General features: G+C 41.3%; 1 long non-coding RNA gene across 1 annotated transcript in view; it reads left to right on the top strand.

The window, feature by feature from the left end:
• Positions 1–14,235, top strand: part of LOC135229625 (uncharacterized) — a 152,098-nt gene that overhangs the window by 110,237 nt on the left and 27,626 nt on the right. The window contains exons 4-5 of the long non-coding RNA XR_010320302.1: positions 5,264–5,411; positions 12,432–12,606. This is a non-coding gene — a long non-coding RNA (uncharacterized LOC135229625). The remainder of the gene's footprint in view (positions 1–5,263; positions 5,412–12,431; positions 12,607–14,235) is intronic.

Below are 14,235 nucleotides of genomic sequence, written 5' to 3'. Positions count from 1 at the left end.
GCCCTTAATGATGTCAACATTTTCTCCGTTATCATGATGTTGCTTATTGGTCCAGTTGTTAGGCTCTTGGTCTGTAGTCTTTGATCTTCATCAGTAAATGCTTTAAGGCCTCTTCACTTTCAGCAAGCAAGATTGTATCATCTGCATATCTCAGGTTATTAATGAGTCTTCCTCCAATCCTGACGCCTTATTCTTCTTCAGACAGTCCAGCCTCTCGGATTATTTGCTCAGCATACAGGTTGAATAGGTATGGCGAAAGGATACAACACTGATGCACACCTTTCTTGACTTTAAACCATGCAGTATTCCTTGTTCTGTTTAGATGACTGCCTCTTTTTCTATGTACAGGTTTCTCATGAAAACAATTAAGTGTCCTGGAAATCTCATTCTTCCCCATGTTATCCATAATTTGTTATGAGCTGGAGTAGGTCTCAGAAATAATGTGCCATTTCTTCCAGTTGGTTGTGCACGGCTGCCTACTTCCCTAGGTGGTAGCAGCTAAGGCCTGTCTCAGAAACACTCTCCTCCCCACTTAGCATGAGTTTTCACACTGCTCCATCTTTTCCCATGTGTGTCTCCCGCCCTCCTCAGTGGCCGGGGAAAATGATAGTAGTCCACTGATGAGATTTATTCTTTTATTATACTTTATTTCATCATGTGTTTTTATAACATAGTTCCGTTAAAATCAAGGGTAATAAAAATGTTTGTATGATGGAAGTGGATAATCCCACCCATTGTGTCCATCTAAAGTTTCACGAGGAAACTGTGCCCACAACAGAGGGCTCCCACTCCTCTGGCTCACTGTATTTTCTCCTTGTTTATTTGCTCTTCCCTCTTTCCTGATGGATGCATGGGACCACTGAGCTTCAGGACTCCACAATTCTGCCTTTCATACCAGTGTTACTGTAATCTTGGGTTCCTGGGCTGCCTTGCCACAGATTTACTCATTCTGTTTCTGTTAATTATTTCATTACTTAAAAATTTCTCATGAATTTTTCCAGAAGTACATTCTATTCCTCAAAAACTTGGAAGCAATGGGAAAGTATGCAATAAATAACAAGAAAACATACGTAATGCATAGAATAAATTATTAACATTCCGATATGTCTATTATCTTACTTATATTGGCGTGCATGTGTATTAGAGTCTCTGGTTGATGCAAATGGTTAATATCTTGAGCTGCTGACAGAAAGTTGGAGTTCAGGTCCACCCAGAATTGCTATGAAAGAGAGGTCTGGCAGCCTACTTCCGAAAACTCAGCCATTGGAACCCCTATGGAGTACAGTTCTACTCTGGCACACTGGTGTCCTCATGGATCAGAACTGACTCAGTGGCAACTGGTTTTATGTGTGTATTAGCACACACATTTATATATATTAACACAGATATTATATCCTGATATTTTCATTCATCATTAGTCTTTTCTCATGATAAGTTTTTTTTGTTTTTTTTTATTGAGGGCATTAAATTACTTTATAATATTCTGTGTGGATGTACTATATGGTTTTTAGCGATTTGACTATAGTTGCAATAATAAATGTGCATGTTTCTAGTAATCTTCAACCTATACTTACATCTTTTTAACATACATCTCTGCCACTAAATCTCTTTGTTTAATTATTGTTTAACACTCTTTACGCCTAAGAGATGGTCTCAGAAGCAGCGCTGATCAGTTTTTCTCCCTCTTACTCATGAAGCCCCTGAATGTATTCCAAGGTATCAACTACGAAGGATTTTACGTACTTATCGTTTGTTTATTTTTCATTCAGTCAGTATATTCCATGGGCCAGAAGTAGTCTATGTTATGCAGATACAGTGGTGAAAGGTACACACTGTCCCTGTCGTCATGAAGGGGACAACCCAGTGCAGGTGGGAGGAGCACTGGGGAAATGCAGCTGAGAGCAAGGACAGACAACCCTCCAGGCACCACACTGGACTTCAGAGAGGCTTGTTGGCTGCTGTTCACCTGGCAGGCTTCTAGATACCTGAGTACCCTTGGGCTTGGTGCCTGCTCCTCTCTCTACTGACACCCTCCCTCTAGGATGCCTCAGTGAGTTCACTGCTGTCTATTTGTAGCTAAGGACGTGAGGTTTATACCTCCGTCCATTCAAACTCCTCCTGGGTCCAGACTCATATATTCAAATGTCAGCTTAACTCTCTGTATTGACCTCTTTATGCATTATAATGATACATTCCTCATATGGCCATCATGAAAAGCAAACATGAAAGGAAAAGCACAGGAGTGCCTGGCACCAGTGTAGGTACTCAATGAACATTAGCCGTTGGTATTATCCTTGACATCCCCATGTGGGGTGAAGTTTTATCACCTGACATCTCCATGTGAATATCTAACAGCTACACCATGTTATCTAGGCTATGAAACAATTCTTGGTTCCAACCACCATTCTTTTCTTATCCATGAATTTCTCAAGGCTTTGGTGATGGGATTGTGTGTTTTTCCACACAATGGATGTGGTTAGGAATGGTTGGCCAGGTCCTACACAATAAATTGCTCCAGCATTCCTTTGGGTGACCATTGAGACAAGTTTCAGCCAACGAATGTAGCAAAGAATTGGAACCACTCTCAGCTGTTCATGCGAGTACTCTCAATCCAGAATATCTGGTAAGTCGACTGTTAGGGATTGAATTGTGTCCCTCCAAAATGTATGTGGAAATCCTAACCCCTGTACCTGTAAATCTGACCTTGTTAGGAAAGAGGGGGCCTGCTTTTATTATGTGAATGAGGTCATACCAATGTAGGGTGGGTCCTAAGCCTAACTCTTCTTAGTTATAAAAGGAGCAGAATACACACAGACACAAACAGGTGAAAAGGAAGACAGACAAAGAAGACAGATGCTTCTAGAAGGCCAGGAACACAAATGATTGCTGGCATCTACTAGAAGCTGAGGTAGACAAGGAAGGACCTCCCACTACAGCCATGCCCTGAATTCGAACGACTACCTGCTAAACTGTGAGAAAATAAATTTCTGTCCTTTAAAAGCCATCCAGTTGTGTTATTTTTTGTTATGGAGGGACTAGGTAACTAACACACATACCCGTTCTTATAAGTTCAGCCCAGTGCAGAATAATTTTCTTCCCTCCTTGGTGTAGACCACCCGAACCTGCTCTTTCCCTATCAGTGTCCTTTGCTTTCACCTAAGAGCTATGACAGAGTCCGCTTGATGCTGACGCATTGAAATTTCAATTTATTTTTTATTTATGATTACTATTAATTCCAGTATTTTCTACAGTTTTCAATGGAGACAGTCCTATAATCTATGAATAGCAGTTATACTTTTTCTCGTTTTGTACTCGCTTACACTTCCGGTGTTCAATGTTTAATAAAAGTAATGATAGAAGCACCCTTATTTTATTGTTTATTAATTTTAAAGAGAATGTCCCACACGTCACCATGAACTATCATGCTAGTTGTAGTTTTCCACGTTCGGGAACTCCTTTTCTGTTCCATATTTGCTCCTAGTCCTTATCTCTCTGTGTGATTGGATTTTATCAACCTGCTTTGCCCCCATCTCTTGAGGTGAGCATATGTCTTCTCTTCTTTCACCTATGCATGTGGTGAGTGAAATTACTAAATCTTTAACGTTCACTCAAATTTGTATGCCTACAATAAACCGCCTTGATCATGGCATGTTACGTGGTTTATACTTTGCTGGATTTCCTTTGCTGGCATCTTACGTAGGGTTTTGCATCTCAGTTACTGAGTGTGCTTGTCCTCTAACTCTTCTTCTACCATCCTTCTCTAAAATTTGTTATCATTTTTAAACTAGGCTTAAGGATCAAGTTAGGGGAGTATCTCATGGTTTTCTAATCTCTGTTGACTATGTACAAGATTAAAATGACTGTTTCTTGCATGTTTGCTGGAACCTGACTGGAAACGATCTAGGTCTGCCATTTTCTTTGTAGGGAGATCTTGAACTACTGACCCATTTTATTTAGTGGTTAAAGGCATCTTCTGGTGCTAATTTACTTAGAAAAAATTCTGATGCATGTTCTAGGTTGCTCGAATCTCATCTTCAAATATTGATTATCAGGGCTTGTAGCCTCATGCAAGGCAATTCATCAATCCCAGATTTCCCCAAAGTCAGGCTCTGCAACTCTTCACGGTACCAAATTCCCTCATTTAAGACTTATTTGCAAAGAGACAACAGTATGCTATCTACGCAGTTGTTTATCCGCAACCTTCTTGAATCCATAATGTGAGGATACAGTCTTCTAATCCTTTTTTTGTAATTGTTCTCTTTCTTATTTTTTTTTTCCTTTTTTCACTGCCAATACCACCCCCCCCCCCAGTCTAGTAGTTTTAAAGTTGTGCGTTTCAGGTTCAAGTCTGTAATCCAACTGAGCTTCTGTGTGTGCTGCATGTGTGCATCAAAAGAACGCGCTTCTAGAAGCAGAAAGCAGGCAGTGCGACTGTTGGGCGGTTGGTGGGGTAGGGGGAGGGGAGCTGCTGCTCAGAGAGGGCGCCTGAGGGAGGCAGAGATGCGGGGCTGCCCACCGCAAGCCCACAGGCTCCAAGGAGAAGGAACCTGCGTCCGCCATGAGCCTTTTGAGACAGGCCCAAGCCCACCCAGCCGGGTGCTAACCTCGCATCCGCCAGGCTTGCAGGTTCCACCAGGACTAGGGGAAGCCTAAGGCCAAGGAGGGCAAGGTCTAGGGTCTGGACCTGAGAACTGGTTCTGCCACTTGTGATCAAAGCGCTTATGCTGGAAAGGAGGGCAGGAAGCATATCGCAACGTGTGTCCGGACGATGACCCAGAAGGGCAGGAGTTGTGGTCACCCACGGACTCTGGGTCTGCATATGGAGGCCCCCAGGGTGCAATTCCAGAAGCAGAAGGCAAAGCCACAGAGGCCAAAGTGCACCTCGCCGATGCTTCCCAGGGGCATTTCCCCAAATATGGGGAGCAGTCCCTCCTCTGGGCTAGGGACTTTGTTTCCTCCATTGTCATCACTGACTGTGAGCAGAATCTAGTCTATGCAGACTAATGAGGAGTTATCAAAATGAGCTCCAAACTCCGGATTTGAGTTAAGGATCATAAATTAACACAGAGAAATACGACTTTAGCAATAAGTGCCTGCTTGAAGCCCAAGTTGCCTTAAAACACGGAATTTCAGTCTTTCAGCTCCTCTGCTAATCTAGTGACTAAGAACAGGATCTCACTGGAGCTCAAAGATGTGGGGCACTGGGAGTACTCTGGGTCTGTCTGCTCACGGCTGATTGCCTGATCCCAGTTTTATTATACAGCTTAAATACAGACCAGAAGAGGAGTTTGGGGCTTGACACCTGACATCTTAACACCAGTTCCTGTTTCTTGAGGAAGGAAGAGGTAAAATAAATCAACGTTTACTGTGTCGTTCTCCATCCCCGGAAGTCCTGATGAAGACCCTCTCAGGTAAGGATTGACAGGGAGTGGCTTGGTTTACTATTCGACTTTGTCCTTCAGTCACTTTGTTTATGTCCTGTATGTAAACTATTATGCATTGACAGAAGCATTCTAATTCTTATGCAGAATGACTAGACCTGCTGCAGAATGACTATATTGTGCCTCCCTTGGGCACCCCTGTCTGCGCAGCACCCCGCACCCCCAACTGCCCAACCGCCTCTCTCCTGGCATTCTGCTTCTAGAAGCATGTTCTTTTGATGCAGAGATGCAGCACACACAGAATCCCAGCTGGATTACAGACTTGAACCTGAAGACTTTATGCAGAATGACTATTTATGAACCACTAAGCTCAGTACTAAAGCAGGTACTTACTCCTCAGAGAAGGCCCTGGGAGAGGTTGATACATGCATTCCCCAGTGCTCCTGCTGCTCTAGAAGTGCCTGAAATGCCTCTCTGGGAAAGGCCTTCAGAGTAGGCTCATGGCCCACGTGGGAATTCAGGCCTATTTTTCTGTTAGAACATCTCATTTCGCTCTGAAAATTTTATTATCCAGTTTATTCACCAGGCATGAGTACAGACATCTCATATTTTCAAAATAATCCCATTCTCTAATACTAATTTGCCACCAAGAGTATATTCCAAAGTGTTTGCAATAGGCTAGAAAGTCTTTCCAAAGAGGGGAGTCCTGCGCCATGTTGTGCAGTGACAGCAGGGTTGGCATAATATGTTTACCCAGATACCTACCACTTTTTAAAAATTTTTTATTGTGCTTTATTTGAAACTTTACAGAGCAAATTACTTTCTTGTTCAGCCATTTATACACAATTGTTTTGTGACATTGGTGGCAATATTCATGACGTGTCAGTATTCTCTTCTATGCTCCAGTTCCCCGTTTCCATCCGCCATGATTCCTGTTCCATCCTGCCCTCTTTTCTGTGCTTTTGGGCAGGTTTTGCACTTTTGGTCTCATACACACGATTGAACTAAGAAACACTTTCTTCACGTGTGTTATTGTTTGTTTTATAGACCTGTCTAATCTTTGGCTGAACGGCAAACTTCAGAAGGTACTTTTGACTTTGTTGCTTTCCGTAATTCCTGAAATTCCAAGTCTACCACCTGAAGAACTTCCTTAGTGTTTCATTTAGAACAAGTCTAGTGGCGATGAATTCTCTTAAGCGTCCTTCACCTGAGAATGTCAATATTTTTCCTTTACTCATGAAGGAAATAACAGCCTATAGAACACTGGGTTAATGTTTCTTTTCTTTCAGTGTTGAAAAAATGTTGTTTTCACAGCCTTTTGGCCTCCATGGCTTCTGATGATGAATACAGAGTCATTCCAATTGTTTTTCCTGTGTGAAATGAGTTGTTTTCTCTCTAGCTTCTTTGAAGATATTTTCTTGGTCCTTGTTATTCCACAATTGACAGTGAGGCATTGGGGCGTAAAATTATGTGAGTTTAACTTGTTGGAGTTTGCATGGCTTCTTGAATCTGTAAGTTTATGTCTTTCAACAAATTGGGAAAGTGTTGAGCCAGTATTTCTTCAGATACTTTTTTCTACACCACATATTTTCTCTACACCTTATGGAATTCCAGTAAATAAATGTTAGATATTTTTGGATTTTTTTGAGGCTCTGTTCATTTTTTTTTCAATATTTGTCCTCTGTTTTCAGATTGGATATTTTCAATTGAACTATTTTCATCTCATTGATCCTTTTGTCTGTCAACAGCATTCCGCTGATCAAGTGAATTTTTTATCTCTATTTTTCCTGTCTAAAATTTTCATTCGTGAATAGTTTCTATGTATTTTTCTATTTTTCTAAGGTGTGCCCGTTACTTCTTTGAGCGTGGTTAAAGTAGCTTTTTAAAGTTTTTGTCTATGATTCCAAGACTATGTCTTACTTCGATCTTACAGAAAATGTTGATGTTGTTTGTTTTAGGAATCACTTGACCCAGTTATGTTCAGGCTGCAGGTTCTTTCCCAACTTCTGGATGCTGTGGCTCAGATGTCAGTTCAGATTTTGAAGACTTTGCGATGATATCTGGTTGTAATCTATGGGAGTGTCACTCAGTCTGGGACCTTGTTGGTGTTCTAACCCATAATGCAGTTCTCAAAGGATTGATCTACTTCTTAGGGTCAGAGCAAAGCATATGCAACTATGGGAGTGGAGGGGGGTATGAAAAACAACTTTATGGTATCCCTCTCTTGAGCCACCTGGTCTCTGTCTCTCTGAGGCTCTCTGATGTCTGAGCAGCTACCTTCCTGGTCCACTGGCAAGAATGTTGGGGCTTTAATCTCTTCATTCTGCCGTGCAATTAAGTGACTGGGTCTGCCTATGAGGCCAAATAATGGTAAGATGGAGAAAATGTAACCGAGATTCCTCTATATTATTTGGTCCTTATATACTTAGGTCAGAGAGAAGGCACACTGTTTCTGGTGATACTTCCAAACAGGTATGGAGAAAAAGGCATTAACAGGTCGATAGCCGCATACTAGGTGTTAACGGATTAAACTCTGTCTTCCCAAAATGTATATATCAGCTTGACTAGGCCATGCTTCCCAGTATTGTGCGATTATCCACCATTTTGTCAGCTGGTGTGATTTTCCAATGTATTGTAAATCCTACCTCTATGATGTTAATGAGCGAAGATTTGATGCAGTTATGTTAAGGAGGCAGGGCTCAATCTACAAGATTAAGTTGTGTTTTAAGTCAGTCTCTTTTGAGATATAAAAGAGAAAAGAGCAGAGAGACAGGGGGACCTCAGTAGCACCAAGAAAGAAGTGTCAGGAGCAGTGCATCCTTTGGACCTAGGATCCCTGTGCTGAGAACCTTCTTGTCCAGGGGAAGATTGGTGACAAAGACCTTCCCCTAGGAGTGACAGAGAGAAAAAGTTTTCCCCTGGAATTGGCACCCTGAATTTGGACTTATAGAGCCTCCTGGACTGTGAGGGAATAATTTTCTTTGTTAAAGTCATCCGTTTGTGGTATTTCTGTTACAGGAGCACTAGATATCTAAGACACAAGGTACCAGGAGATGTACATTTCCCAGCTCTTTCACTCCCAGGGCCACTATGACTAAGTAGCCATTGCCATAAATCCATGTGAGCAGACTATTCTGATTACTGCTTTGACTCTACTGTCTGTTATGGTAACCACACCCACCTTGTCTTTGTTGATTGAGTGCCACCACTTGGCTGCTACCACCACGGGGTCCAGTCAACTGCATTGTAGTTAGGTGTCTTAATTCAGTTAGGGCAGTTCTCACTGTGGACTCTTACTTACATAAAATAGCAACCACAGAAGTCTTCAATAATGCTGGGGCTTGCTGCACAAATTTGTACCTCACCGCTATGGTACAAAGAAAGCCCTCTGGGCACTCCGTGTGTGGGTCTGTGGGTCCAGCCTAATAAATCCATTCTAACCTGCCAGTTTCCCTCAGCCTTTGGTTACCTTCTCCTACAGTATACAATGGCAGATCTGCCATTTCCACTTGATTTATTGTAGACCACCACTTAATCCATGCTTCAGTAAACCAGACAAATAAACTATGAGATCCTTTTCTAACCTCTCAAGCTGAAACACTGAATGAAGAATCTATGCTTCCTGGGTCTATATCAATAAACTCAGACTAATCCACCTTTATGTTGCTTGCACCATTATCCCACACCCAAAATAGCCATTCCCACACATATTCACCAGGTTTCTGTATGTATGTATGTATTAGAAAAATCAAGCAGTTCTTTTGGAGTTTAGCATACCTTCTCCTGGGTCACACTTCATAGTTCACGTTTTGGGGCTTGTTGGGACTGAAGTCTAGGTATAGGTCTAGAAGCAAAAATGGGCAGTGGCAGTGGGATGTTCAGCCGTGTCTTATAAGACATCTGCCTAAGGTGATGCCCCAGGCAATGCCCCAGACACCACCCCAGGAGACAACTCAAACAAGACACTTCAGGCACAGCTGAGGGTAATCTCATTAGATGGAGGTGGAAGGGATAATGGTGTTACTGGGAAGGGTGCCTTAGCAGGCAAAGTTAGAGAATCTCTTCAGATGGGAGTAAGAGGTCTGGTTCTGTTAGGAAGAGCGATTCAACAGAAAGTGGAGGTTCATTGTCCCCCGCTTCCTGACTGTCTGCCCATATGTCCTCATCCCAAGTTTCAGGATCCCATTTCTTCCCAATCAGTGCCCTCACTCTAACTTCAGACACCATTTGAGGCTGGATATTCAACTGGCGCTTTAATTCAGTCACTCTTATGATAAGAATCTGAGTTTATTTTTGGCAGCATTAGCCTTGTTACTATAAGAAATATGGTTTTCTTTCTGGGCACAAGTGGCAGCTTTCAGATCTTGTATGTGGTGCTTCAGCTTTGAGCCCATCTCTTTCATTCACCAGTGTGACTAGCAAAAGCAGGACTAACCAAGCAGCTTCCTTATTATTCTTATTCTGACAAAATTATAGAAAAGTATCAAATATGTAATCAGGCAGAGCCTTGTCTCTCACAAATATTTGATCCAGTGGTAGTAGTATTTTGCGTATTTCTATTGTCACCTCCCACCATGGATTAGCAATAGCCTGTTTACTACTGGAGACAGTCATCAGTGCCTTTAAGACTAGCCAGACTTGAGAATCAATTCAGAAAACTCATCCTTAAGATTTGGTTCCTCTAGAACCACAGTAGGTACCAAATGTCTTAGCCTGGGATCTCTAGAGATGCAAAACTAGTGAAGAGAATATATATATATATGGAAAACCTAGTCGCATAATGGTTAATAGCTATAGCTGCTAACCAAAAGGTTAGCAGTTCGAATCCACCAGGCGCTCCTTGGGAACTCTGTGGGGCAGTTCTACTTTGTCCTGTAGGGTCACTATGAGTTGGAATCGACTCGATGGCAATGGGTATATATATATATACACACACACATACACACATACATATATATATGCATACATATGTTAGTTGTGGCTGTTAGATGCCATCGATCCTGTATAAAACAGAATGAAACACCGCCTGATCCTGAACCATCCTCACAATCATTGCTATGTTTGAGCCCATTCTTGCAGCCATTGTGTCAGTTCATGTTGTTGAGCGCCTTCCTCTTTTTTTCTGACCCTCAGCTTTTCCAAGCATGATGAGCCTCTCCTGGGACAGGTCCCTCCTGAAAATATGTCCAAGGCACGTGAGACGAAGTCTTGCCATCCTTGCTTCTAAGGTGCATTCTTGGTGTACTTCTTCCAAGATGGTTTTGTTTATTCTTCTGGCAGTCCATGGTATATTCAGTATTCTTTGCCAACACCATATTTTAAATGAATCAGTTCTTCGGTTTTCCGTATTCATTGTCTAACTTGCTCAAGCATGTGAGGTGATAGAAAATATCATGGCTTTGCTCAGGCACACCTTAGTCCTCAAAGTGACATCTTTCTTTCTCAACACTTCAAGGAGGTCTTTTGCAACAGATTTGCCCAATGCAATACATTGTTTGAATTCTTGACTGCTGCTTCTGTGGGCATTGATTATGGATTCAAGTTAAATGAAATGCTTGATGACTTCAGTATTTTCTCTGTTTATCATGGTGTTGCTTACTGGTCCAGTTGTGAGAATTTTTGTTTTCTTTATGTTGAGGTGTAATCCATACTGAAGGCTGTAGTGGTTGCTCTTCATCAGTAACTGCTTCAAGTCCTCTTTACTTTCAGCAAGCAAGGTCGTATCAGCTGCATATCATAGGTTGTTAGTGAATCTTTCTCCAAAACTAATGCCATGTTCTTCTTCTTACAGACCAGCTTCTCAGAATGTTTGCTCAGCATACAGATTGAGTAAGTATGGTGAAAGGATACCACCATGACACATAACTTTCTGATTTTAAACCACACGGTATCCCCTTGCCCTACTCAAATGACTGCCTCTTGGTCTACGTAGATATTCCGCATGAATACAGTTAAGTGTTCTGGAATTCCCATTCTTTGCTAAGCTATCCATAATTTGTCATGAGCCACACAGTTGAGTGTGCTTGTATAGGAAACAAAAATAGGTAAACATCTTACTGATATTCTCTACTTTCAGCCAAGATCCATCAGACATCAGAAATGATATCCCACGTTCCATGTCTTCCTCTGAATCCAGCTTGAATTTTTGGTAGTTGCCTGTCTGTGTACTGCTGCAACTGTTTTTAAATTATATTCAGCAAAATTTTTCTTGCGTGGGATGTTAATGACATTGCTCGATAATTTCCGCATTGCGTTGGACCACCTCTCTTTGAAATGGGTACACATATAGATCTCTTTCAGTCATTTGGTCAGGTAGCTGTCTTCCAAATATATTGGAATAGTCAAGTGAGCGCCTCCAGCACTGCGTCCCTGTGTTGAAACATCTCATTTGGTACTCCATCAGTTCCTGGAGCCCTGTTTTTTGGCAATGGCTTCAGTGCAGCTTGGAGTTCTTCCTTTAGTGCCATCAGCTCTTGATCCAATGCTACCTCCTGATATGGTTGAACGTCGACCAATTCTTTTTGGTGTATTGAGTCTGTGTATTCCTTCCGTCTTGTTTTGATGTTTCCTGTGTTGTTCGATATTTTGCCCATAGAATCCTTCCTTCAGTATTGCACCTAGAGGCTTGAATATTTCCTTCAGTTCTTTCAGCTTGAGAAATGCCAGGTGTTTTCTTCCCTTTTGCTTTTCTAACTACAGATCTGTTCACATTATTATTATCATACTTTGTCTTCTCCAGCTTCCCTTTCAGGTATTCTGTTGAGCTCTTTTACTTTATTTTTCCTTCCATTCTGTTTACCTACTGTACATTCAAGAGCAAGATTCAGAGTCTCTTGTGACATCCTCTTTGGTCTTTGCTTTCTTTCCTGTCTTTCTAATGACTTTTTGTCTTTTTCATATATGATGTCCTTGCTATCATCCCACAACTAATCTGGTCTTCGATCATTAGTGTGCAGTGCATCAAATCTATTCTTGAGATGGTCTCTAAATTCAGGTTTGATATACTCAAGGGCATACTTTGACTCATGGACTTGTTTTAATTTTCTTCAGCTTCTACTTGAACGTGAATATGAGCAACTGATCATCTGTTCTGAAGTCAGCCCCTGGCCTGATTCTGACTCATGGTATTGACCTTCTCCATCATCACCTTCCACAAATTTGATTCCTATCTATTCTGCCTGGAATGGTTCACGAGTATAGTCACCATTTATGTTCCTGACGAAAGGTATGTGCAATGAATAAGTCATTGGTCTTGCCAAATTCTATCATGTAAGCTTCATTGTCATTTCTATCATCAATACCTTATTTTCCAACTGCTGATTTGTCTGCTTTGTTTTCAACTTCGCATTCTAATTACGTAATTATCAGTACATCCTGATTGATGAATGCATCACGTTTGATCAGTTTCAAACTGCGGAACTTGGTAAAAACCTTCAACTTCTTCATCTTTCACATTCATAATTTGTGTGTAAATTTGAATAATAGTCTTATTAACTGGTCTTCCTGGTAGGCCTGTGAATATTATCCTACTGTTCGTAGTGTTCTACTTCAGAAAAGATCTTGAAATGTTCTTTTTATCGATGAATATGATGCCGTTCTCTTCAGTATCTCAATCCTGGCATAGTAGGACATATCATTGTCTAGTTTAAAATGTCCAAAACCAAGCTATTTCAGCTCACTAATGCCTTGGATTACTGACCTTTATGCATTCCATTTCATTTTTGATGACTTCCAATTTCCCTAGATTCATACTTCCTTCATTCCACGTTCTGATTATTAAAGGATATTTGCATCAGTTTCTTCTCATTATGAGTTGTGCCCCATCAGGAAACGTCATTAAAGTGGGATCTACTTTGAGAAGGTAGCTCTTCCCCACTCGTATTTTGAGTGCCTTCCAACCTAAGGGGTTATCCTCTGTCATTCAATCAGACAGTGTTCCAGTACTATTTGTAAGATCTCACTGGCCAGTTGTTTTTAGAAATAGGTCACTAGGTCCTTTTTCCTAGTCCGTCTAAATCCAGAGATCCACTCAAACTAGTCTACCATGGGTGAACCTGGTGGTATTTGAAATACCGGTGGCATAGCTTCTAACATCACAGCAACATGCATGCCACCACACTACAACAAACTGACAGAAGAGTGGTGGGAGTTAAAAATAGGAAGAACCAAAAAGAGTGCTTCTTCCATGTCTGCTGATTTAGAGGAACCATGAAAAATTGTCAAGTGAAGAGTGATTCAGAGAAAAACATGGGTAGAGTGTGACGTAATTTCCATAAAAACAAACAAATGAATGTACTTACATGTATCCCGGCAAAAAGAAGTGTGTAAAAGGGTACATATGTATCTTTGGACACTGGACACTTCAGGGGAGCAGGTACAATATACTTATGTGGGGATGGCTCTTATTATAACTTCTATATACAAATCTCTATTGTTAAATGTGTTATAAGAATGTAAAAGCTTTTAAAGTTTAATAACATCATACGTGTATGTGTGTGTATTTGAAACTTTTTTTCTTTTGACTATTTTATATATGTGTTTTTTCGTTATCTAGTGTGGCTATAGCAGAGATACCAAAAGTGGATGGCTTTAACAAACAGAAACTTATTCTCTCACAGTTTAAGAAGCAACAAGTTTGAAGTCAGGGCACCAGCTCTAGGAGAAAGCTTTCTCTCTTTGTGGCTCTGGGGGAAGGTCCTTGTCATCCATCTTCCCCTGGCCTAGGAAATTCTCAGCACCTGGACGCTGGGTCAAAAGGACCTGCTCCACTCCAGGCACTTCTTCCTTGGTGGTATGAGGTCCCTCTCATTTCTGCTCACTTTTCTCTTTGTATCTCAAAAGAGACTGACTCAAG

This window comes from Loxodonta africana, unplaced genomic scaffold, assembly GCF_030014295.1.
Source record: "Loxodonta africana isolate mLoxAfr1 unplaced genomic scaffold, mLoxAfr1.hap2 scaffold_43, whole genome shotgun sequence".
NCBI classification, from domain to species: Eukaryota; Metazoa; Chordata; class Mammalia; order Proboscidea; family Elephantidae; genus Loxodonta; species Loxodonta africana.
This window is presented reverse-complemented; position numbering and strand designations above follow the sequence as displayed.